A 26726-nucleotide genomic window follows, 5' to 3' on the forward strand; every position below is an offset into this window, starting at 1 on the left:
TTTGCATAATTAATGATGGAAGTATGTTTTCTGTTTTTTAACATCTGTTGAAAAAAAATAATTTGTACAGTCTCTTGAAAAAAAATCAAACTTTTTTCTACTTTCACCTAACTATTTACAATGTTCATATAAAGCATTCGTCTGTTCTTTTTATAATTAAAAAAAAACGTTTTCAAAAAGAAACGTTTACTGCCAAATTTCTTTTAAAAAAACTGCAAGTTTTCCTGGAAAAAAAACAAAAAAACTTTCACCTAACAATTTATGGTAAAAAAATTAATTTTCGGGGTGGGGCGGGAAACAACAACTTTCATTGATAAAAAAAAATTGCAAAAAATAATAAAAGTAAATAAACGAACAAAATGCAATTTTTCTTGAGGAATGTGTTCCATTTTAACAAACTGAGCCACAGCAACGCGTGGCAGGGTACAACTAATATATATATATATATATATATATATATATATATATATATATATATATATATATATATATATATATATATATGGTGTCCCAAAAGAACCTGCCGGATTTTAAATTTGATTAACTTCCTCAATATTTAAGTTATGCTTACCAATTTTGAAATGTAGATAGATGAGCCTCGATAGTGATTTTTTAGATATAATTAGACATCATAGTCTCCTTATTCAAATTTGATTTACACAACTTAATCTAGGGTATGTTTTTTACAAGGTCTAATTTTAGTTATGAAAAATGATGTTACTCAAATGTCCACCAATCCGAATACTTCATCCGCCGTTACTCTACACCATACTGTACATTTTTGAGGGTGTGATTGCCCTTGTGCTGATGCGTGAAGATTTTCTGATCCCCAAATCCTGCAATTTTGCTTATTTATGCACCCATTCAGATGAAAATGGGCCTCATCGGACATAATGAGGTTTTTGAGAAAGTTTGGGTTCCCATTAGCTAAATCTTGGAATTGCATGGAGTATTCCAGCCTTCTTTCCGCATCGTTCGGCTGAAGTTCTTGCACCAATTGAATTTTATATGGAAATTTGCTCTCTTCATGAAGCATTCTGTGATGATCGAGACCCCAATTTGACTTGATCTCCTTCTTACTGATGTGGATGTATCCTCGGCCACCCTCTCTGCTAATCTTTAACGATTCTCATCACTTCTTGTCTACCAGATTTAGGGAGGTCACATACAGACCCTTGCTCATGAAATCGAGTCACCATAGCTTTTATTGCATCGGGAGTAGGGGAATTTCTTGTGTTGAAGTTTCGTCGAAATTCTCTTTCAGCTTCTGATATGTACTCATTCAACTGAAAGTATGACTTTACGATAAATATCCGCTCCTCGTAGTGCAACGACTCATGATGACATTGGAAGGGTTACTTTAGATGATTTGCAAAAATAAAAGAAAAATATAAACAATTAAGAAAGTTATGAATGTTTTTAACCATCAGCTTTTTGGGGAACACCCTGTATATATATATATATATATATATATATATATATATATATATATATATATATGTGTGTGTGTGTGTGTGTGTGTGTGTGTGTGTGTGTGTGTGTGTGTGTGTGTGTGTGTGTGTGTGTGTGTGTGTGTGTGTGTGTGTGTGTGTGCGCGCGTGTGTGTGTGTGTGCGTGTGTGTGTGTATGCGTGTGTGTGTGTGTGTGTGTGTGTGTGTGTGTGTGTGTGTGTGTGTGTGTGTGTGTGTGTGTGTGTGTGTTACAAGAAGTCTATATTTCAAATTCCAAAATGTTTTTCATCTTATCGTTTATTTCTTTCAACATGTTAAAATGTTCTAGTCTTGGTAGCATCTGTTTTCTAGCGCAGAAACAATCATATAATAATTATGTCAATTTTTTTATTATTTTCTACCTTCACTCATCAGAAGAATAAAAACTAAAACTTTAAAAAAGAAAAGAAAAGAATTTGAGCATCATTACATAAATTCAAAAAAAATCCGAAAAGTAGTTGCATTGTTTTTTATGATATTTACTCCATATTTGATTTTTTTTTTGGGGGGGGGCTACTAATTTAATATTTAAACTACCCCCACCATTTAATTTTTTAAAAAAGGAAAGTTTAAACCTATTTCAATGTAGGTTATTATATATATTGATATCCGTGTTTTTGTTATTTTAAATGTAAGCGTATTTTTTTTCTAACCTATAATTATCAGGATTAAATATTTAAATCCAAATTATAATTAGCTTCAAACAAATATATATGTTGACTTAATCAATTTACTGACCTTAAATATATCAAATTTCTACTTATATTTATTTTTAAATACACCCTTCATTAACTATAATTATTTATTCGACATAATGGGGAAAATACGGGATACATTAAATCTAATTTAGTTTTTAAATGTAGGAATGCCCCTGATGTGTATAATGAATTCAAATGTGATTTATACTTGCTTCAATTTAGTTTATGAGATAAAGGGTAGCATGGAAGTCTTTTTCTAAAAATTAAGACATCTCTGTTTTTTTATTGAAATTTTAACATCAATCAATACATATCCCCTAAGCTACAGCTTCTTTAGTGTACTTTCAAGGGTTTTATGTGACACAATATAGGCAAAGCCTCCTATTTGAAATTCAAATTCTATCGGATTTCCATTGAATTTGGCCCATAATCATTAAACATCAATTAATCAAGAGTGTATGATTTCTTAAGACATATTTTAAGCATTTTCTAGAATCAAAATCATGTAATTGATTTGAGGAAAATTGGAATAATAATTCTAGAATTCTAAGGTTAAGTGTCATTCTATTCTGATTTTAATTTTCGAAAATAAAATAAAAGCAGTGTAAAACCCTATTACCCTATTATTATACCTTATTATTATTATATAGTATATTATTATTATTATTATTATTATTATTATTATTATTATTATACCTTATTATTATATATAATAATACCCTATTAGAACAGGTATTCTTCTTCTTGTATATAGCAGTCGATTCGCATAACGGTTAGAAGCCCCGGCTGTCGTCTAGGCGGACGAGTTTCAAACATGGTTTGAGGTAGGTTGCTTATCTAGCCGCACTGATGAGCTGTGATACAACGAAACAGTACTGTATGTGAGTGAATATATATATATATATATATATATATATATATATATAGAGAGAGAGAGAGAGAGAGAGAGAGAGAGAGAGAGAGAGAGAGAGTTTTGAGGAGAAGATATTATTTCTCAAATATATTTCACCCTTTGTGGATACCAATTCTTTTAGCCTTGCATCGCTATGTTTGTTAAATATGCAACGGTGCATATACAAATGACTAACAATATAGTTAATTTCCAAGTTCCAAGGATTTATGTATCTTATCCATTCATTTCTTTTAATATATCAAAACTTCTGTACATTTCTGTTTCATTACGCAGAAACAATCATTATTTATATGTCAATATTGAATATATTTCTTACGTATACTTTTCAGAAAGTTAAGAAATTTTACTTGGAAAGAAATAGGCATGATCATGTAATGTCGGAAAAAATTCTATAGAACAATGAACATAGCATGTTTACTTAAGCAGCTATTTTTGTTTAAAGATAAAGCTATTATATCTTAGTTCACGTGTGGGTTAAGTAATGTTTGTAGTTTAATCCCATTTTGCAATAATTTTAGTCTATTCAATTAATAATAATTATCTGTAGTGTGTTAACTGGGATTTTATTTTCAATGGATTTATTTTAGGCTGTGAATATGACACTAACTCTGAACTTTTTTTTAAAAAATAGTATTGTACTTTCATGAGTATCCATCTGCGCTTTATGGATAACTTTCTTGTATTTTTTAATTTTTTCGTATATACTTAAATTGTTTGATACTTTCCAAATATGTATTAATAATATATATATTAAAATAATATACAGGGTGACCAAAAAAAAACGGGCCCCAACTCTAATTAGGCCCCGTTTCTTAGTGTTTTGTCCGAATGAAATAAGACTTTGGTCATAACTAGTTTATTATATTCAAAACATCACATGAAAACACTAAGGTCTTTGGCTTTTTTTTTTCTCCGTTCTACAGCATATGTTCTAGATGGCCTCCATTTAGCTTTTGTTTGTTTTGGGGGGAGAGGGTCACCCTGTATATGTATTAATTATATTTTTTTTAATGATTCTGTTTGAATAATACCATCTTATATACTTTAAACTGGTTGGGTTTATCCACAATCTTATTCGTATTGCAGAGGATGAAAGATTATCTAAATCATTATTATTAATTCACACTGCCGAAGGGGCTTAGTCATCTTGGAAAATTACTCCGTTATTTTCTTTGCAATTAAAACTAACTTCACTCACTAATTTAATCCCGTTTTTATTTAAACTAAATATATAATTTCCCACCGAATTTATATTTCCTCATGTTACTCATAATACAATGGTTTTATTAATTATATATATATATATATATATATATATATATATATATTTGTTTGTAAATTCATTATATATATATATGTATATATATATATGTATGTATATATATATATATATATATATATATATATATATTTGTTTGTAAATTCATTATATATTAATTACCAATTATCTACATTTTTAATCTTATTTTATGGATTTCTACTGAGTCAATTAAAGAGTGATCACCGATACTATTATTATATTTGCATTACATTATTGGATCATTCTACCTTACATTCCTACCCTTCCTTCATTTTTTAATGAACAACTAGCATATATAGATTATTAATTTAAATTTGAGTTACCTAGTCTAGTTTAACACTAGGGAGTACCCGTTTAGTTCTATGCAAACAACTTTGGACTACTTGCTGCTCTCTATTTAATAAATTTTCATTCTATGATATGATTTGAGGTTTCAGAGTTTGCATCGCTTAGATTTACTTGCACTTCCTAATATTGGCTATTTCAATTTATGCTTTGCACTATTTCTACGTAGTTCCCTTATCCATTTAGCTAAACTTTACGTTGAGCGGGTACAATGGCTTGGAGTTCGTCGGAGCACATTTCATTAAAAAACTTGTAAAACAGGCACAGGCATGTAATGTTTTGGTGATGGGACAGAGGTTGGAGATTGGTTCATAGTGCGGGGCCTATTAGGTTGGAGACGTTTTTACTCTGTCTAAGAGCAAGAGTCTAGTGGCAGATGCACCAACCAAGGTGTGGCAACAATACGCCATGCATGGGCGAATGGTGGCTTTGTAGAGATACAGGATACTCTTAGGTGAGTAATTTTCTAGCACCCGAGAAATAATCCACTTTCTTCTCAGCAACTTTGGCAATGTCCTCAATGGATTTGTTCCAATTCCTGTTGCCTGAGAATATTAAGTCGGGGAGTTTGGACGAAAAGTTTTCAGATAACGTATTATTAGTCATGGCAATCAGTGGTTGATAAGGTTTCTTGTAATTATTAAAGGAAACACGCTTAGTGTTGACAGCATTGAATGTTACTATCCATTTACGTCCCCATTCCATTACAGATTATAGATCTTTCTTTAAGGTTTCAACCATTCACTTAAATATGCGTCCATTTGTTTTCTCTCTTTGTTTGCTATAGAGCGTGATGTCATCAACAAATATACCCATCTCAGAGACAATTCCATCAGGGATGTCATTTATGAATATCAGGGATATTAAAGGTTTAAGGATCAAGCCTTGTAGCACAACCGCATTTATATCACATTGTTTTGACGTACGACCATCGAGGACAACCTGGATTTTTCGCTTGCCTAAGAACGATTTGATTATATCAAGTATTCGTTCAGTAATACATATGATATAATTTTCATGAGACGACCTTCGTGTCAGACACCGTTAGACACTGCCCTCGACTCCCCTATCTTATCCAGTGCGTGGTATATACGTTCAGAAATTACAATTAGGATATTTGCAGTAGAACGATCTATCCTAAATCTATACTGCCGGTTGGAAAGTAGTTTAGTATCTATGAAACTTAAATGTTTGTCTTTGTAGTTTTAAAAGCGAATGCCTTCATCGTTACAAAATAGCAATTGTAAAAATCCTACTAAACGGTGCAAATCTAATCTCCTCCACTAAAAGACATTACTCCTTAAACTAAATAATAAAAAGAAAACTTTTTATCAATAACAGATTTCCTATCTATATCGTCGATAAATAGATAAAATCAATGCTTCAAAACTTACTGCTACAAATACTAATATCACGTAGCATCACATTCCAAACTCTATTAACATATTCTACTGCACTCAGATGTAGCAAAAACATTAACTTAGAAGAAAAAGTTATAATAAATACCGTACACAGATACATATCCCCAACTTACAATAGACTTATCATTATAATATATCTTTTTTATGTTCTTTTGGTCTTACAGGATTTCAGGACAAGAATCCATCTAGTCTGGTGGAGTAACTAGCTTAGTGATATTACGAGAGACAATAAAACTTAAAGAAGGTGTACCATTTCTCATATGAGTCAGAGTGGAGGTAATCGTGCCACAGGAATCTTATTTGAGCTTCAAAGTGGCTATGAAGATGTGTATATATGCATATGAAGATGTGTATATATGCATATGAAGATGTGTATATATGCATGTGAAATGAGAAATAGAATGGCACACAATATAGGAAATGTATATATATATATATATATATATATATATATATATATATATATATATATATATATATGATATACAAACTGTCATTAGCGTATTAAGCGACGCTCTTTGTGTAGACAAATCGAGCGTAGGCATTTGGACGATGTCAAAACGTCGTTTATTAATTACCATCACAGCAGCAGCCGTATAGTGAGAAGGCTTGACTGTAATTTGTCGGGTTTCGATCCTGGCTTGAGCCAGTTGCCTGTCTAGACGCACTAACGAGCTGTGAAACAGCAAAACAGTACTGTATGTGGATGACTCTCTCTCTCTCTCTCTCTCTCTCTCTCTCTCTCTCTCTCTCTCTCTCTCTCTCTCTCTCTCTCTCTCTCTCGATATATATATATATATATATATATATATATATATATATATATGAATGGGGAATTTAAAGGAAGAGAATAAGATAAATTATTAGGGTAATACAAAGCTCAACAAGTTGTATTGGATCTTATATAGAGATCAATAAAGAAAGGAAATGGCGATATAAAACTATATAGTAATATATATATATATATATATATATATATATTTATATATAGATGTATACCTTATTGAATATATATATATATATATATATATATATATATATATATATATATATATTCCAGGTTGAAAGATATTCAAAAGATTAGAATCATTGAATTCCAACAAGTGTCGTTGATAGTGCTCAGTCAAAGAAGTAAGATAAGACCATGCTATATGTTAGTCATGGTAAAATATTTGTCTCCTCTAAAATTAAAAAAAGTGCTTAACCTTTTTTTTATTTTCAAAATTTTTATTGCCTGATTAGGTCATTAATGATTGAAACGGTCTGCCCATCATGACTATATTTACATAAAGTAAATAAAAAAATTATATATATATATATATATATATATATATATATATATATATATATATATATATATACGTGTATTGTATGTGCATATGTGTGAGAATATGTATATAATGCTAGCACGTACCTAGATGGAGTACCGTGTATGAAACTGAATGTAATGATGCAGAAGCAAGATAGAGGAAAATAATATCTACAATTCTTTTTAAACTTTTTAAAACACGTATTTATTTCCCTTGATAAAATGTAGAATGAGTGACGTCCCTTTCAATGGTTGACAGTTTTTTTGTTTGTTTTTTTTTTTTGTTTTTTTTTATTAAAAGTCGCTTGAAAACTTTGTCTTCCGGCTGTGTTTAAAAAATATGCATTTTGATGTAGAAATATTTTTTAATCTTACTGAGATATTTGGCAATGTATCTATTGTTATTTTTGTTTTGTTCAATTTTTTAAAAAATAAACTTTGCCTTGAAACAGCTGAAAAGCAAGTTTCATACTTTTGTGTATACTTCATATTTGGAACATTATGTGAAATTTTCAATCGTAAAAAATACATACATATGTTCAACTCTACCTCATTAAATATTGAGCTACCGGTGTTTTAAAGTTGACGATTGATCTTTATAGTAAGCTCAAAAAGAGTTTTATAACTGATTAAAATTTGAATGTGTGTGTGTGTGTGTGTGTGTGTGTGTGTGTGTGTGTGTGTGTGTGTGTGTCAGTCTTTAATATTTATGTACGTACAAAAAACTTATGCAACTTATCTAAGGCAATATATGTGTGTGCGTGTGTGCATACATGCATGCTGGCTGGAATTATAGTTATTTTTAGTTGACGTACGAGGGGCGTGAAATAAATAATGCCCCTGACCCACTTCCCATAGCAGTAGAGCAACGAAACTTGGCACAGTTATTAGTCTTTCTCTACATAGGAACCACTCAGAGTTATGCATTTCTCCCATCGTTTGATGCAGCTCTGGAGACCGTTTTTGTAGAACACCCCATGATGGTCCTCCAACAACGATGTGACTTTAGAAATCAAGGCTACATCATCTTGGAAACGCTTTCCTTTCAAAAATAACTTCATGACTGGGAAGAGGTGAAAGTCAGAGGGTGAAAGGTCAGGAGAGTAGGTAGGATGGGAAAGGATTTCATAACCACATGCCCGTGCTTCTGATCTGGTTACAGACGAGTTGTGGACCGGAGCGTTCTCTTGTAGAAGGAATGTACCTTTGCTGATCTTGCCCCGCCTCTTGATTTTGATAGCTTCCCTTAATTTCCTCAAAAATTAAGCATAATAGGCTTCTGTAATTGTGGTACCCTTTGCCAGGAAATCTGTCATCACTACTCCGTCCTGGTCCCAGAACACTGTGAGCATGACCTTGCCAGCAGAGGGCTGCACCCTTGCCTTCTTTGGAGGTAGTGAGTCCAAGTGCTTCCACTGCATTGACTGGGCTTTGGTCTCTCGATCATAGTGATGGACCCAGGTTTCATCCTGCGCAATCAGTCTTTTGAAAATGTTGACTCATCTTCTTGGCACATCTCCAAATTCATCCCCGAGCACTCGACGCGTTCTCGCTTCTGGAATGGTGTGAGCAACCTGGGAATCCATCTGGCAGACACCTTATGCATATGCAAATGGTCATGAATGATAGTTTCCACAGACCCTGTGCTAATCTTGACATCTTGGGCTATTTGGCGAATAGTAATGTGCCGATCTTCCAAAATGGTAGCCTCAACTTGGCGGACTCACCAATGGCAGAAGGGGCGGGGCGACCAGGTCTGGGAGCTGTTCCCACAGATTTCCGACCATGTTTGAATTCACGATGCCAGCGTTCTACAAGGTCATATGATGGGGCATTATCACCATAAGTTTCTTTCATTTCATCAAAAGTCTCTTGTGATGTACGCCCTTTCAAATACAAAAACCGGATCACTGCTCGACATTCAACAGGCCCCATTTCACACCTGACTCAGTTCAAACACCTGTAAAACAGAAACCACAATTAGTTCCGAGCTGTAATTTTCCGCATAACCCATAGAGATATAAATCATTGCACGTGCAAAATTTCAGTTAGATCAGGCAACTGGAAGTGGGTCAGGGGCATTACTTATTACACGTCCCTCGTATAAAAATACAGACTACTTACGACCTTTTTAGTGTGTATACATAAATTATAAGGGTTAAGTATATATATATATATATATATATATATATATATATATATATATATATATATATATATATATATATATATTCGAGTCCGGTGTTCGAATCGTTCGACTGGCGGGAAAGTTACATCAACCCCACTGATGATTGTTGGTGAATATGACGCATACATGTCCTTTGGTATTAAAATATTTAGTTATTAAAAATATACATATATGTGTGTGTATGTGTGTGTGCCAGTTTCTTATTGTATAATGGAAGTTTCTTATGTGGTTAAAATTGACGTTTATTACTTTAGATGATCTAGGCTAATTATACTGGAATGAAAGAAAAGTCCAAGTGAAAAACCGATCGCGAAAAGCTTTTATTCACTTTATAGGCATACATCTTCTAATTATTATTATTTTTTTTTTTTTTATTATGGGAATCCCAACATCTGGTTTGTATTCGTCGGAATTGGGGATTTGGGTTGCAGCTGTTTTAATGCTTTGTTTAACATTAAACAGATTCATAGCAAAATGATTGAGTCAACTGTTTGTCGATAAGACGACGTGTCACGTAAGACAGGCACACATACATAGATCCAGTAAGGGATGCACTCCATATACACACACTTACACTTTTTCAAATACAGATAAATATTTTTTCCGATACTGTGTTATGTATAAATTTGTGTTTGCGTAAGTAATAACATTATTACATCAACCTGCTAATTATTCTAATGGGTGCGATCATAGAAAACTCCCGACGTGAAAAATAAGATCGTGCAGGATTTGAATCTGTGCTTATGAAGTGGGGCCATTTTTACTACTCGTCCAATGCAATTAAGTCACTTGTTTAGTAATGTTATTTTAATCTAACAAATAACGTGTATTCATATTGTGATACATTTATTAAAATGTATAATTTATTATTTTATTCATATACACACACGGAAAAAAATGCACGGTCATTTATTTTCATTTTTTCTGACAATATATCTGATTTCAACTGGGCGCCATATAAGATTGTAAATCGGGAGATGTTAATAATTCTGCTTTTTTATCTCCAAACATATTGAACGTATCACTTTTTAATTTGAAGAAAACGCGTAATAACTATATAATGACATGATAAAACAACTTTAATTGTTGAATAATTAATCTTATGTGTTATAAATGTTTGAATTTAAGTATGAAAACAATTTTTAAAAAAATGTAAATAAAAAATAAATATCCGATTAAAAACTTATACCGTGAATTATGACGCGATTTTATTTAACAATTCTAACAAACAATTTCATTGAAAAAGCATGTTCATTATCAAAAGAAAATTAATGGTGAATTTCCGAAAATGGATAATAGTAAAAGAATTATCAGGCCAGATAGAATATACAATTAATTAAGAATACACACTGATAATATCTGTAAATGAGTGAGTAAAGTTTTTCATCAAACCAAAGTTATGAAACTTAACGAAATAACCATAAATTATATGATACAAATGATTTTTAAGAAAACAATTTAGTTTTATTTTTAAATCAGGAAATATTCTTTATACAATGTGTATTAAAAATGCTAAACACTGAAATAAGAAAAAATATGAAAAACTGATTGACTATGTCCGAAATGGCACCAGAATTGGATCAATGTGATTTCTTTTTTTTTTTTTTTTACTTTTTTTTCTTTGTTATTATTTTTTTTAATTTGCTTTATTATCTTATTTTATTATTTTATTTTATTATTTTATTATTATTTGAATAATTGCAGATTTTGTCATTGAAAGTATGTCAATTTATGTGTTTTTTGTTTGTTTGTTTTTTTGTGTTGTCTTGTTTTTGTTTCCACATAACTGAAAATATTTATGTAAGGAAAATTCGTTTTTTATTTGTAAGGAGTGGTGTGTGAAGGTTATTACATTACAATCTTGTATAAAAATACCGTTGGATACGGGACAAGTTAAAAACAATAACTAACAATATTGAAAGATCTAAAATCCACCTCAACCGAGTGGGTATACACCTTTTTTTCTTCTTTTTGAAGATTCAAGAACATAACATCGATGCCATCCTGGTTTGACTCATTACAGAGATACATAAATAATTTTATAATTGAAAATTATTCAAATTTTTCAATATTATCATTGATTCTGTTTTTCTTTTTTTCCTATCCAACGGTATTTTTTCTATTAAACCTTGGCCTTCAGGCACAACTCTTTACACACTACACATAATGCTTCAAGTAAAATAGTTTCAAGAGAATGTTCTAGTTTATCTAATTTTTTTATAAGATTTTTTTTAATCATAAATATTTCCAGGAGAATGTTCCAATTATGTTCTAGTTTCATTTTATCAAAAAGTTACGCTGAAGAGAACTACTTCATCACAGACAATACGAAAACATGTTAAGAAAAGAAGGCTTTAAACGGAAATAGCTGTGTCTGTCGAACTCACGTTAACTACAAAGTCCGAACCTAATCAACGAAGCATCATTTTTAATATCGCATTTCTTTATATATATTTAAGCCCAAACCCATACACCCCCGAGTACTTCAGTTCGCTATAAAAAAAAAATGTGAATCCTTGGTGGTTTTGCTATCTATGAACGACAAAAAAATGCATATTTTTTATAAAGATTTTTAGTGAAAAAAGATCGAGATAAAAATTACTACCAGAACAATAGCAGAAACTCGCCATGAAGCAAGCGGACAAAAGAAGATATCGTGTTTTGCAAGAAACCGCTTACCTTGTAGGCTTGTGTATAATGATGTTTTTCAGCTGTTTTCACTTGTGAAGTAATCACATAATGGATCATTTGTGAAGTAATCATTTCGGTTCCCTGTTAATGTCGGTTACCAGGAGAGAGAAAAGGGGCCGTTTCAGGGCCTTGCTCATCTTAATTTATTTTCTCTTAGATTTGTATGCAAATGTGTTTATCGTTTCTTTTTTTTTTCATGGGTATTTCATTTCATTTCTTATTTTATTAACTCGTAGACTTGTATATAATTGTTACATGATAAGGGCGATCCCCTTTTCATGTAAGTATAAAAATAGAGAGATTTAGTTAAAATGAAAATGAAATAGCATAGACGAAATTCGAACCTCGTAATTTAGGTTTAGAAATAGATTACGAGAGAGAATTAGCAATGGAATGTGAAAACGAACCATTGTTTAGCTTAGAGATAAAATAGTTTCAAGAAAAGAATGTGCGTTGTCAATTCTGTTATGAAAATTCAATTGAAAGAATGCAACTACAAGATAATTTAATAAACATGTTTTTAACATATTGGAAATATAGGTTACTGAGACTATAGGTTAAAATTCCTTTTGTAAACAAAGGAAAAAGTTTTGGACACGCATTTCCAGAACACGTGAAAGAAGACACATGTTTTAACATGTGTATGACGTCATGAAAAACGGGAAGTTCTAGATATAGTTAGAAACTTTAGAGTTAAGCGAAGATAAACTGAGGGAGAGTCAGAGGGAGTTTGAGGACGATAGACGATAGTCTGCAGTTGGGATTCGAACGTCTAGAAGCGAGACGGTCACTTTTGAAACTTAATATGTGAAGCTTTGAATTCTTGATGATGAAAACCACGACCGGGCGGGAGAAGAAATAAACCCATCATGTGTTTTTATAAACGTCGTCTTTGTGTGGTAATTCTACCAAAAGGTAAAGTGGAAATTGTCATTATATGTCTTGTATATCATGTGTTATAAAATGTCTTGACATACACATCTCATATCTACAATGTGAACTCTACATCTCATATCTACACTTCTAAGTATGAACATTTTATAAATATGAATATCTTTATAACACGAACAATCTCTCTTACAACAACATCTCTCTAAGACTCTCTAAGACTCACTTTTAAGAAAAACTATATATAACATAATCGTGATTTTTTTTTTTTTTGTGGGGTATTTCATTTCATCCTCCAGCTAATATAGGATCGTCCGGAGATAATACGCACTGCTTGTTCGCGTACCGCCCCCCCCCACCTCACTGATGCTAGGCCCGATTATCTGAATTGCATTTGAATGAACATTTCAATAAAATAAAAATGACGTTTAATAATTCCTGCTACGAGCAACAGCTTTGCGCGTGTCGTTTAAATGTTTAAAGACTGCGTCAAACATATTCGTTAAGTTGAGACGCGCTCATATCGAAAAGAAAATATTATTATTATTATTATTATTATTATTATTATTATTATTATTATTATTATTATTATTATTATTATAACTAGCAGAACCCGTGGAAATTCCTCGATAGTTGAAATTTTTAGAAACACAAACCAGTAAGAAACTTCTTATCACATAATCAAACAATTACAATGAGGTTTGGCCATGTACCATTAAAAACTTAACTAAATCACGAAGCACTGGATCTTCAGGTCCTGGTATCTCTGCAGACACAATTGCATCAATTTGTAGAATTGTTCTGATCTTATCCAGATCTCGCAACATTATGTGTGTAGTAACCCTCTTTTTTTTCTTTTTTTTTCTTTTTTTTTAAATTCAATGGCATAAACATTTGCAAATAGAATTCCCAGTACATATCTGTCTTTAAATGTCTTTCAAAAGCTCAGCGAGATGTGCATGATACACACGTGATATTAAATCAGGTCGATTTTGTGTAAGTTCTGATGGTCCCAAGTTGTTTACTATTTCAAGACATTTTGGAGTGCATGTATATGTAAGGAATAGGTCTGATTTTCCGTATTTACAGAAAACTACTTTGTATCAATTGCTTTGTATTAGTTTCAACATGACATTAAGTAGTAATAATGTTTTCACCTGAAATGCGCAAGTTTAAAAGAAACCTAATCAACAAAAGCACCCTATGATTTTACTTATTACAACATGACATGTAAGTAGGTGATCATGTTTTCACCTCAAATACGTAAATTTAAAAGATCCCTAACCTACAAAAGCACCTTATGATTGTAAATATTTTGCCATGACATTTAAATAATAATGTTTTCACCTGAAATGCGTTGGAATTTGTACTAATTTCAACATGACATGTAAGTAAGAAATAATGTTTGCACCTGAAATGCGTAGGCTTAAAAGATCCCTAATAAACACAAGAACTATATGATTGTACTTATTTCGATATGACATTTAAAGCAGGTAATAATGTTTTCACCTGAAATGCGTCGGAATTTATAATAATTTCAACGTGACATGTAAGTAGGTAATAAAGTTTTCACCTGAAATGCGTAAGTTTAAAGATCCCTAAATAACAAAAGCATCCATGATTTTACATATTAAGATTTGACACTTAAGTAATAATGTTTTCACCTGAAATGCGTTGGAATTTGTATTAATTTCAACATAACATACAAGTAATAATGGTCATAAAAATTTTTGGAGAGAAAATGGTTTTGATGATTTTTAATTGATAAAAGCGATTATAAAGAGAGGCAATTCGTTTCTCACTAATTAATGATTGTTTTTTTGTGACGGACAAACGTATTGATATATAAATAAAATTAAATGTATATAAATAAATAAAATAAATAAATTTAAAATAATAAAAAAAACATAAATTAATAAAATCATTAAATAAATGAATAAATTATTCTACTCACATAGATAACTACACTGTAGACACTTGCTACTATATCCTGCGGTATATCTGTTTGCCCTGAACCACATTGCGGATTGTTCAGTTGACTCTATGAGGCCTTTACTGGCAGCGATATTCATTTTTTTTTCCTTCATTTAATTTCAAGCTAGCTTAAAGATTGATATAGGGAGCCTGCAAGGAAACCCCTTGCTCCAATCTCAACAACTCGAAGTATTGTAACGTAACCTTCACGGGTCAGCTCTCGTTTTAGATCTTCATATTTCTCTATCTTGTATTGATGTTGTTTTCATACCCGGCTCTCATAAGATATTGTAAATTCAATCAAGATGCGTCTTTTCCTTGTTGCGGTTTGTTTGTGTATCGGCCTCCTCACTGATGCGAGGCCGATTATCCGAATTGCATTTGAATGAACTGCTCAATACAATAAAAAATGACGTTTACTATATGTATGTATGTCCGTCTAAATTAAAAGTGGTTGCTTCGTGTTGTTATTGACATCAGAATCCCAGATAATTACTGCAAATACGATTCTCATTTCATTTTTTATTTTTGTAGATTTGTTATTGTGTTAAGAATTTAATTTTTTGTTTAGGCTTCAAGAGTTTGTTTGGCATATATTGGTTGAGTTTTTTTGTTTGTTTATTGTTTTTTCGAAAAAAAATTCTAAAACTTATATAATCTTTATAGCTGAAAATTGTGACTAAATCCGTTTTATTGTTTACGTGTCGAGATTGCTTGAATAAAGAATCAGCAGCAACCAATGGTCATCACAAGTTGCTCGAATGACGTGCCTAAATTGTATGAATAGAGAATCAGCAGAAGCCAGTTGTCGTACTTTGTCGTGCCTTATTTTTGCATGCATAAATAATAAAAGTTAATCGTTGGTAATGTGAAAACTGCAATAATAATTATTATAACAAACAATTCGATGGATTTTAGTGATATTTTTCGTCGATATGTTATGCGCGAGCCTTTTCTAGTCTCACACAAAAACACGCATTCACATTTCAAGCTATATTACTTGTCACATACATACGCGCCCACGTCCACCACAAATTGGTGACACCAGAACGCGAGAGGAACACGCATTTCCTTCTATACCCTATACCGCTACAAAATGGTGACACCCGAACGCGAGAGGAACACGCATTTCCTCCTATGCCACACGAGACGTGAAACGAACAAGCATGGCGGCCCTACCTTTTTTTAAATTAATTGTTTTGAGCGAGACGCGCGTTTTATTTGATAAAGAAAAAAACGAACTTTTCTACAAAGAAAAACAAGTGAACCACTACCGACAGGAATAACTACTACAAACAACAATGACGAAACCCCTCATCAGACTCGGCAGAAAACAAACACGGAGCTGTCGACTTCATACCGAATTAAAAAAAAAAAATTCGAGCTTGACAAACATTTTTCACGGTTTCCTGACATTACCCTGCAACAAACGCAAGGAGCAAAATCACATAGGCCTATACACATTCTCTCCCGCACAGCAGACGCAACAACAAAGAAACAATTATAGGACATCCCTATCAACACATAGGAAGAAGTTGAATCAACAATACGAGTTGAGATGCACCACGCACGCTGATAAACTCACAACTTGGAAGTTTCCTTGACAGCCGGCAATTACACTTATCGTTCAACAAGGACGAATGCGCAACTAGCGCCCGTCCAAACAATGCATACACCACTGCAGATTCACTTGCGAAGATAGCGTCAACTGGACACACCACGTCAACACAAAAAAATTTCCTTCCAAACGAACAATTCACTTCATTATCAAAGCAACTCGTTGCACATGTCAGCACAAATAAAACCAAACAAACAAATGTCAGCCTAAAAAAAAAAAGAGTAAACGCTTTTCCAAGCGTAAGTAAATACTTTTTTTACGAACACACTCCGTTTTTGACGTTTTGTTTTAAACAACCACACCAACAGCAAAATAACAGGACGAAAAGTCAATTGCCGAAATCATTACTTACAAAAAAATTAAGGATATAAATATATATACACTGCATATATTCCCCCCCCCCTGGGAAGGGGAGTATTGCGCGAGCCTTTTCTAGTCTCACACAAAAACACGCATTCCCATTTCAAGCCATATTACTTGTCACATACATACGCGCACACAAACATACGCGCCCACGTCCACCACAGTTAGTTTAACATTTTACTTGGCATTATTAAACACATTTTAGTTAAAGCTAATATTAGTTAGGAGTTTATCTTTCTCTCTCTCTCTCTCTCTCTCTCTCTCTCTCTCTCTCTCTCTCTCTCTCTCTCTCCCTCCCTCTCTCTCTTTTCCTTCCCTCTCTCTCTCTTTCTCTCTCTCATTCTCTCTTTCCTCTCTCCCTCTCTCTCTCATTCTCTCTCTTTCCTTCCCTCTTTCTCTCTTTCTCTCTTTCTCTCATTCTCTCTTTCCCTCCCTTTCTCTCTCTTTTTCTCTCATTATCTCTCTTGCTCTCCCTCCCTCTCTCTGTGTCTCTCTATCATTCTCTCTCTTTCCCTCCCTCTCTTTCCCTCCCTCTCTTTCCCTCCCTCTCTTTCCCCCTTTTCTCTCTCTTTCTCTCTCATTCTCTCTCCTTCCCTCCCTCCTCTCTATCATTCTCTCTCTTTCCCTCCTTTTCTCTCTCATTCTCTCTCTTTCCCTCACTTCCCTCTCTCTCTATCATTCTCTCTCTTTCCCTCCTTTTCTCTCTCATTCTCTCTCTTTCTCTCACTTCCCCCCCTCTCCCTCTCTCTCTCTCTCTCTCTCTCTCTCTCTCTCTCTCTCTCTCTCTCTCTCTCTCTCTCTCTCTCGCATGTTATCCCGGAAGAAAAGACGGTAAGAACGACATCGAAAATAAAACTATGAATAAAGCACAAAAAATAGAAGAGAAACACAGGGTGGAAAAAAAACTTTGTGCAAATTAAATGTCAATTCCTATGAATATGCTAGATATTGACCAGCCGAAAGATGTGCTGGTCGACGATTTTTATGATCGTTATTAATATTTGTAAAAATTGAATGTCAGAAATAATGTTATCATAACGAAATAAATATTTACAGATAAAATTATTTATGTTTAAATTGTTTTAATAGAAAGGAATGTTAGTTTTCATAACTAGCACAAACAAAAATGTTAACTTGATGAAAAAAGAATGTTAGAACATAAAACAAAATGACGTAACGAGATGCACATATCAGTTAGTCAAGAGTCGATAGTCAGAAAAAGAGGGAGGGACGTGGACGGCGATGGCTCCGAGTAGGAGAAGATGTCGATACGTGATGGTGTAGGATCAGCATTACAGCTTTCAAATCGGGGAAACATCCGAAATAAAGCTGCTGTAAATACCTCCACAAGGCTTCAAGTCATACGAATCTTCTTTTACAGCTTTTCAGAGGATCTGTCAAATCAAGATCAACCCAAGATCAGGTATGTTTTTCCATTGACTGATGTAAAATCCAAGAGACTGTTATTTGTCCCTTTATCTTATAATTGTTATATGTCGTATTTAAATAATCACTAGACGATAAATAGGCCAATTCATATCTAGACAATTAAATATATATCGTTGTCTGCCGATTTCTCGTATCCGCGAATTTCAGTTTCCTCTTCCCTCAGTGTTTGGGTGGCAGATGGCTTCTCAGACCAATCTGAGCATGGAATTTGCATGGGCAGAGAAGGCAAGCAATGTTTGGCAAGGGGTGGGGTTGTTCAGCACGATTTTTTCTTGCCTGCCTCTTGATCTCCACCAGTCTTCTTTTTTCTGCTTTGTATCCTTTGGTACCATGTATGATGGATTGGCGCCACAGGTACCGATCCTGAGCTGTTGTTTCCCAGATGTGAAGATCAAATCCGGTGTTTTTAGGGTGGAATTGAGTTGGTCCTTGTATTGCTGTAGAGGGCAGCCGATAGGTCTTTTTCCTGTGGCTAGCTCCGAGTACAGGATTTTTCAAGGGAGCCTGTTTTCATCCATTCTGAGGATGTGCCCCAACCAATGGAGTCTGTACCTCATGGTGGTGGCCTCAATACTGCAGCTGTTTGCTCTCTCAAGAACGCTTGTATTTGTTACATACTCATACCATTTGATGTTCAGTATAGCTCAAAGTTTTTGTTGATGAAATTTTTCGAGTTTAATGAGATCACTTTGGTACATAGTCCAGGTTTCACACCCATACAAAAGCGTAGGAATAACAATTGCATGGTATACCATGAGTTTAGTTTTTATTGATAGATGTTTATTTTTGAAGATGCACTTCGTCAGTTTACTGAAAGCTCCTTGGCAAGAGCAATTCGACTCTCTATTTCATTCTCAATTGAGCACTTTTCCGATATTATGCTACCAAGATATAGAATGTGATCTACTTTGCTCAAGAGAAGTATCGTTTATTTGAATACTTACGTCCTGTAAGATGGTGTTGGGTACTGGTTATACTAACACTTTTGCCTTACCGATATTAACAGAGTCCAAAGCGGTGGGAGACTGCTGTCAAGTTGTTTACGGATCTCTGGATGTCTTCCTTGGACTGGCAAAGGATCATGTTGTCGTTTGCATATTGGAGCTCTGTGATGTGTTGGAATTTCAGAAGGCTTTGAGATTTTAGTCTAGCAGGCTTGAAAAGTCCCCCATCATAGTGGTACCTAATGTCCACCCCGGGGTTATTTGGGGGAAGTTCATGCAACATTGCAGCAAGCTATAAGGAAAAAAGAGTAGGTGCAAAGACACAGCCTTGTTTTTGTCCACAGGTAACTGGAAACTTTTTGTTTCCTTGCTCTGGTGTGATACATATCCTGACATGTCGTCATGCAGTGCCTGGATGTGTTCTACAAAGTGGATTGGGCAACCAAATTGCTTGAGAACTTTCCACATTGCATCCCTTGGATTGCTATCGAATGTTTTTTGTAGGTCATAAAATACAAGAAAGGGGGGTTTCTGTTGTTCCCTGTTTTTTTCCTGCAGCTGTCTAGCACAGAAAATCATATCTATTGTCCCCCGAGAGGCACGGAAGCTGCACTGAGATTCTGGAAGGACTGATTCCATGACTTGCAGTAAATATACAGTAGCGTCCAAAACTAAGGGACACAATTTTAAAACCTAATATTTGTTAGAAATAACAACTGTGAAAAGCTGAAATTTTGACAACTGGTAGTCGTTATCATCCATAATAACATACTAAAATTTGAATCCTTTGCAAAGGATAGAAAAAGAATTATAATAATTATTTATTTTTTGCATCTACACCTAGTCTCTCTTTTTTTATTATTCAATTTTCACCCCAAACAAGGCACAGTGCCACTTTGAAGTGGAGGGCTATTATCGGGGACATAAGTTGCAGGGATATTATGAAGGGAGATGAGTAGCAAGATGTCTGTTCACATTACACTTGAACTTCTGCATGTCAGTACAGTTGGGAAAGCAGAATCCCGGAAGGGTCTTCCAAAGTCTAGTAATTCTGAGGAAGAAACGATTCGAGTAGATGGCTTTCTTACACCTAGGGATCTCTACTGTGAAGGAGTGGGATTTAGCTGCTTGTCATGTTTGTTAGAGGTATTCATGTCGAGGGGGTACAAGTGCTTGTAGTTCGTCAGAGCAGTCACCATTAAAGTACTTGTAAAACAGGCAGGGGGATGCAACATTTTGTCGATGGGACAGAGGCTGAAACTTAGATGACAGTTCAGGACCTATCAGGTTGGCGACTATCTTTTGGAGCCTGTCAAGGAGTGAGAGACAAGTAGCAGATGCAGCAGCCCAAATGTGACAACAGTATTCCATACATGGGCGAAAGGTGGTATTATAGAGATACAGGATACTTTCAGGCATAAGTAGCTTTCTAGCACGGTAGAGAGAGCCCACCTTCTTTGCAGCAGCCTTGGCAATGCTCTCAATGTATCTATTCCAGTTCATGTTCTCTGTAAACTTTAGGCCAAGGAGTTTAAAGGAAGTACTTTCGAGTAATGTATCCTTGGCCATTGCTATTGGTGATAGTGAAGGTTTCTTGTAATTAAGGAAACAAGCTTAGTCTTGGCAGCATTGAATGTGACCATCCATTTTTGTCCCCATTCCACTACAGATTGGACGTCATCCTCAAGTGTTTCTGCCATTTCCTTAGATATGCCTTCATTTGTTTTCCCTTCGTGCCTGTGATAGAGAGTGGTGTCATCAGCATATACCCATCTCAGAAACAATTTTATCTTAGACAGTTTACATTTTTTTCTAAGCATGGTTAGCTACTACAATGCATTTTTTGTAAGAACTTGATAGATTTTATGCACTTGCTTTTAATGCATCTGATTATAGTATTGAAGCTGTCATTTCATATAGCTTTTCTGATGGCAACTAAAAATCTCATCCATCCAGCTCATCCATTCAGGTCACTGATACCTGCCAAGCAAAACTATAGTCAAATAGAGAAAATAGTTTATTTATTTATTTATTTGCCAACTGTTATCCTCATCTTTATAGTTGTCGTTTCATGACGTTTCGGCAAATTAATCCTCCAACTTTCGTCAAGTAGTTAACCACAACGGGATAAGAATGCCAAGTCTCTCAACTGTATCCTTAGTAATTACTGCCTTCTCAAAGTTGTTGTTATCTCACCATGTTTTGGCCAACTAATCCTCTGACCGACTTTGGGTAGGATTGAAACCGCTATCTTCAGACAATGCTCACATGAAACCGTAGAAATTCAACGCCTCCATCCACTGTGACAACAACTATGGAAGGCAGTACTGAGAATACAGCAAAGAGACTCAGCATGAGGATAAGAATAATAGTCTGCAAATAAATAAATAATTTTTTTTTTTTTTTTTTACACGGTCAAGGCCCGGAAGCCACTCAGGGATAAGGGTTATTGCAAGTACAGTACGTTAGTGTGGAGATTTAATGAAGTGTTTACTTAAGAGGCCGGTTCATTAGGAATTTGTTAACATTGGACTTAAAGACATCCAAGTTGTAGTCAGGTGGGAAGCAGGCACACGGAACAGAGTTCCACAGGCGTGCAGTTCTAAGAAAGAAGCTTTGTTCATGGAATCTACGTTTTGATTTAGGCACAGATAAAGAGTGGGGAAAATTTTTGACAGTGGATTCAGCTAGACGGATGTTTTTCGTGAAAGATTGGCGAGAGGGGACCAGAGATTGGAGTTCAGACGAGCACCTGCCATGGAAATACCGATAAAACAAGGATAGGCTCGCAACGCCTCTTCTAAAATATACAAATTAATCATCTTAAAGGATTCCAATAATAAAATAGAGAAAATAGCATTGCAATAATTTTTGCCACTAAAATAATTCACAAAATGTTATACAAATGACACTTTACTTTGATCACAGATCATAAAGTACTTGTTAGCATTATTGGATACAAGAAAACTATCTTAGTCTATACAAATAACCATCTGCAAAGATAAACCATTATGCTCTTGAATTCTGATTTCTCCATAAGTTATTGTTCAACCTATGCAATCGGGCATGTGGATAATTTATTCAGACTCAGTGATATACAAACTAAAGTCAAAGAGGATTCGGTCATTTTAGCAATATCTGTAGAATCAGAAATGATTTTAAAAACTGTCAGAGAATTGCCAATCATTTCACAAATAATCTGTGAGGCCACAGCTTCCGGCCACTCACTCAAGGTATTGTTCCACTTCTACCATACAAAATATCTTGAAGTATATAAAAATAAAAACTTTCCATCATTTTTTTTCAGCGTTAGTCATTGCCTGCTGTTGATGAGTGCATTCGTATTGGGGGAAACGCATGATCAATTTCATTTTGGACATCACGGCATTAACGAGATAAAAGCATTAGAACGTAGCTATGTCTACTGGTTAAATATGTACAACTAATTAGAAAACCTGAGTCCTGATTGTACAAAATTTCAGTTAACAGCAAAAGCTCCGAGTAAAGTAAAAATTTTTCTTCCAGATTTTATCTGGTCACATCTTTACATTAACTTTGAATGACCTATTGATAGAAAATGTTTCTCCTAGTCATAGAGGTTTACAGCAAAGATCTTGATTTCTTTTCGATAAAGCCACATCACCTCTGAGGAAACTAGTCTAAAATTGCAACATATTTTCAATTGATTTGGAGTCCCAAAGGCCATAGTCTCTGACAATGTCACAGCTTTCACTTCAGTGATATTTTTTTCCTTCTGCACCAAAGTGAACAAAGATTAGTCCATTTCTGAAATGGCCTTTTCCCTGTTGACTACTGTATGTTGCTAGTCCTGTGTAGTTCTAGGAGGTCCACTTTCTCAGGCTTCTTTTTTTTTCTTTTTCAAAAGGGGTTACTTCATTGCTAATCGCCTGAAACACCTCTTCTGTCAAATACTAACAGGGCTACCTAGGCATTTTTGCAAGCCAGATTGGTCCTCCTCAGGATCACTGATTTTCAATCTCATTTTCTGACCCCTGTGTCAAATCTTTTCGGCGTGGGAGAGAAATAAGTAGCATCAAAAAAGAATGTGCACCATCATTTCGTCATCAATCAAACAGACAGGTAAAGCGTTTTACATTTAAGAGAACACTCTAAAAACTCAAAGGTGATGGAACACCACCATAAATTCTAGAGATATTTTTTTCAAAAGTATAGAGCACAGAAACTAATATGCAAAATATTACTTTCTCACAGGAGATACATATTAAATTACTCCAGTCATGCAGAAAGAAACAACCTAGGGCTTAACTAAATATTTTACCTAGTAGATAAATTTGCATAAAAAATGTTTATTTCAAATCCAAAGCTAGTCATTTTTTCTGAAAATCTAAGAAATAAAGTTGTCCAAATATGGTAGTGATTGAGATTTTTTAGTCATCAAAACCAAAAATGTTGTAAAATATTTGCCCTTTGGATACTGAAAGCAAAACACCAAAAAAGAATATTTTTAACTAATTTAAAGAATAAAAAGAAAGGGGTCAAAAATAAATGTTATATCACATTTAAAACGATTGGTGATATTTACTGGGTGTGTTTCTATCAGTATTTTGTTTGACTTTCGATCCTTCAACGATTATCAAAAGTCCTAATGCTGTGCTTATGGCAGTTATATTTTTTTTAACTAAACAGTTTGTTTTGAATCAAATATGCACTTCAAAATATGTTAAAATACAAATAAATTATCAAAATGCCCCTCCTTGGGAGCGCTGATTTCTCAATCCCACTTTCCAACCCTAGTGTCACAATTTTTGCAGTGGGAAAGAACTAAATACCCCACTCCCACCCCCATTGCAGGAATATGTGACACAATCACAGATGGGGAGAGTCAAGTCAGCGCGTCTAAAGGAGGAGCATTCTGGTCTATTAAAATTTGCCCAGTCGGCATTTCCCATAAGAGGCGCTTCAGACAGCAAACAATAACCTTACTCCACCCAGAAGACAAGAGGCAACGGCCTGGAAGGATGAACCTCCTAAAACTGCACAGGACATGTCGTTCCTCAGTCAATTGGGAAAAGACCATTTCAAAAATGGTTTATACTGTTGATAATTCTCAGGTGAGTTCAATTAGCAATAAACTACCCCTTCTCAAAAGATGAAAATGCAAAGATACGGGGGGAGGGGGATTTTCTAGAACTGCCATGATCATACTTCAGTCAACAGAGAACAAACCACCTCAGCAATAACATAGACTTTGATGGCTTTGGGATCAAGGGAAATCCTTCGCTTATTCTTTATCGAATAGAACCGGTAGAAGTGATTTTAATAAAGCTGAGTGTAATCCAAAACCAATTGTGCAAAGTAAATATTAAATGAAAAGTAAAATAAACTATAACATTGTTGCACTAGAAAATGTCGAATTTAATCGCTTTGATCAACAATTCAATTATTTGATTCATATAGATGAGTTCAATTCATGAAGACTTCCTGTAGTGCTAAAGAAATATTATAGTTAAATCAATAAACAAGCACAACTCTAACAAAGAACTTTATTCACATGGTAAGAAATATCTTATCAGTGTTTCATTCAAAGGCAAAAAAGTTACTGTATACAGACAAGATTATGGATATTTGCATGAATCCATCAGCTTGTGTATGTGTGTGTTTGTGAGTCCATGTCATTTACTGTTGCCTGTGTCAATAAATAAAGTTTAATGCTAGTTGCCTTTTCTTGTAAATGGTGTGCGTTTACAGCATACAGACTAAGATGGATATAAGTCCAACGAAATCATATCAACTACTAAATAATTGCCCTTTCGTGGGACAAAATCTCAGTCTCTTCTATATCCAATAAATTGTTGTGTCAGGACAATTTAATTTCTTAACTTACTACATGCAATAAACATGCCTGCCAGAAAACTTTGTTGTTCACATAACACCTGACATGACATTTGGTTTCCCAACTCACCTAACTGCAACATTCTTGATTTCTTTGTGTTGAGTGCAATGGAAAGAAACATTGGCAGATTTAGATGTAACACAAAGGATGAGCTAAAGGCCAGGGTCACTAGAGCCTTTGAAGGCTTAAGTCAGTGAACAATGACAAAGGCTGTTATTAAAGTCAAAGACAGGTTCATTGACTGAAGTTGACAGAACAAGTTATAAAGATAAACCAAGTTTGATTAATAAAATTTGGAAAATTAGACTACAGGGCGGTCACTAGAAAAATGGGAAATTTGAAGGTCAGCTTAGATCATGAATAAAATGTGTGATTGCTATTTTTTGATTGATTCTTTTGTTGTCGAATGGGTATGTATCTGCATATTGATTTCATTACATCTTGCTTATTTATTTCTTCGATTTAGATTTTGATACCCACATCATGGACGGGAGCAGCAGGATGGTGCAAGGCTCACACAGCAACAGCTTCAATTCAGTTTCTTCAGCAATCTACTCCTGATTTCATTGCACCAGAAGATTAGCTGTCAAAAAATCCAGACTTAAATGCCATGGATTACTGTGCTTGGAGCTTGTTATTAACAGAGACGCAAAACTGTCAACATGACATACATTGTATTGATGACTTGAAAACGTGCTTGGCAAGAGCTTGGAATGAAATCCCACACGTTACCATTCAAAAAACCACACAAGCTTGGATTTCTAGGTTAAGATGCTGCAGTAAAGTGCACGGATGACATTTTGAGTATCTATGAGTATAATATAACATTTATCTTCGAAAAACTTTGTAAAAATAAATCATTGTTTGACAAACTTCCCGCTTTTCTAGCAACCACCCTGTATTTCTACACAGGAATCTTGCTAACAAATATTGTCCTACATACACATATTTTTTAAGGGAGGTGGTATTCGATCAACACTATTGGGGAACCATGAGATAAAATACTGTTCTGTTTTTCAATCACCAAAACAATTACTCTACGTGGTAAACAACTAATAATTCCTACAATATTATTAAAACTACCATAAATTCTTGAAAGAAAACTGATTAAAAGAGATTAATCGACTTACAAAACAGTTTTTCCATGAAGGATTTGAGTTTAAAAAGTTTTGGTTTCCATATATATATATATATATATATATCCCATTCTCAGGTTGAGCACTCTTTATAATATCGTCTGCTACTACTTTAGCATAATGC

General features: G+C 34.1%; 1 long non-coding RNA gene across 1 annotated transcript in view; it reads left to right on the plus strand.

Annotated features, from left to right (window-relative positions):
* Nucleotides 1–26726, plus strand: part of LOC145279675 (uncharacterized) — a 95616-nt gene that overhangs the window by 66884 nt on the left and 2006 nt on the right. The window contains exon 2 of the long non-coding RNA XR_013868424.1: nt 25933–26726. This exon is cut by the window's right edge and continues 2006 nt beyond it. This is a non-coding gene — a long non-coding RNA (uncharacterized LOC145279675). The remainder of the gene's footprint in view (nt 1–25932) is intronic.

Source organism: Euprymna scolopes, chromosome 7 (genome assembly GCF_053919585.1).
Source record: "Euprymna scolopes isolate OS-2025 chromosome 7, ASM5391958v1, whole genome shotgun sequence".
In the NCBI taxonomy this organism is placed as follows: Eukaryota; Metazoa; Mollusca; class Cephalopoda; order Sepiida; family Sepiolidae; genus Euprymna; species Euprymna scolopes.